This window comes from Humulus lupulus, chromosome 1 (genome assembly GCF_963169125.1).
Source record: "Humulus lupulus chromosome 1, drHumLupu1.1, whole genome shotgun sequence".
Taxonomy (NCBI): Eukaryota; Viridiplantae; Streptophyta; class Magnoliopsida; order Rosales; family Cannabaceae; genus Humulus; species Humulus lupulus.
Genome location: NC_084793.1, coordinates 215,534,029 through 215,535,906, shown reverse-complemented (window position 1 = coordinate 215,535,906; position 1,878 = coordinate 215,534,029).

Sequence of the window (1,878 nt, the reverse complement as noted above, 5' to 3'; positions counted from 1 at the left end):
GACTTAAAAACAAGGTCTGTATTATTTTTATTGATTTTATTAATTAAATAATTATTTAAATCCTTTATCAAATTAATTATTTATAATTTGAACCTTGATTTAAACTTATTTATTAATATAGACACCAATTTATCTTAATTAATAAATGTGTCATAATTTATCTTTTCTTCTCAAAATTACATAACTCTGTAAAACTATCCAAAATTGACCTGATCAACTTTGATACTTCTAATTGATAATTAAATCAATTAATTGAGACTATCTAGATGATTTTATCCAAGGTACAATGGGGACCATGGGCCTATGAAATCAAGCTCCAATAAGTTATCATAAATCTAACAAATAAATTTACTAACTTATTAATTCCTCGTGACTCCACTATAGATTAAGAATTGCACTCTTGAATTCATAGAACGCTCTATAACAAATATAGATACGCTATTAATTATCCATTGTTACAACCATAATTGTCACTCAATCCTCTATTGATGGTCTACAATGAGATAGGACTAAAATACTGTTTTACCCCTCATTGGATTTTATCCTTAAAACACTTAGTTCCTTGTAAATGATATTTCCGTAAACTAATTTAATTACTGAAATGAGATCTCTATCATTTAACACCTTGAACCAAACTAAAAGGAAACCATAATTTCACTTCTTCATCAGAAGCTATAGATGTTCATATCTATGATTAACACTCTCACTCAATTATACTACCGAGTTCCCAAAGATGTAAGTATGGGCTAGTCTGTAGGGTAAGCTGGTAATGAACAAGTCAAAGAACTCAAATAATACAATCAGTTAGAATACTAACCACTCAGAATTAAGATTGAATTGACCTATGGTCAACTATATGATATGACTAGAATAGATAATAACGGTATGCTTACTTATCTTATCAACTGTCAATATCGGTCCTGTCCGATGTAACAAATACATCCGATCTTATCTACTTTGCTAATGTTCTGGAAAGAACATAACACTGTAATGTGTAAGTAGATCATATCGTAGATTGGCAAGTCAGTGTAAATCCTGTGCATTGACTAATCTTAGGACTAACTTATTTTGAACATATAATCACATTTATATTCCACTGTGATTACGTCACTATAAATAAGATTAGCAAATAATAGAAGTTTATATTAAACAAATAATCATGAAAATAAAACATGTGAGCAAAGTGATTGACCAAGTCAAAAAATTATTTCTATTCTTTTATTGATAATAAAATGAGATTACAAAGAATTTGGGTTTTAATTAGAGCATAAAACCCCAACACCCTCATACTACCCTTCTATAACCATCTACTACGCACAGACTTCTATATTATGAGGTGTTAACCAATCCTTATTCTGTCTTCCAAAAATCTAATACAAAGTTGTCCATTCAATATACCCTTAGGTTCTTTTATCATTCTAATATCTGATACGGCCGTCCTCCAAAGATCTTTGTGTGGTAGAAGGCATGTTCACCAGTCTCGTTGTGCTTCTTATCCTTCAGACGCTCTTTAATAATCTTTCTGTGGCTTCTGACTAAACCTCTTCATATTTGAACCCTTCTCTTCTTGTAGCATGACCTTGAATACCTTTGGCGAGACTGAAACCGACACCTTTTGGAGCTTTACCTATTACCTTGCTTCTTCAGTCTTAGTATCATCAGTGTAGTAGTCGTTCGCTTTTTGCTTCTAGCTGGAAACTAGTTCAACGCATCCTTGACGACCCTAGATGTGACTTATTCATATCCTTCTTGTACTCTCTGCTTGTTAAACTTACCTGTGTTGTTGAAACTTACGTCAGTCAAGAATCTTTACTGGTAATCCATCACAGCTCACTTGGTATAAGTGATAATTCCTGAAATGTCTCTTCCCTTGATCCT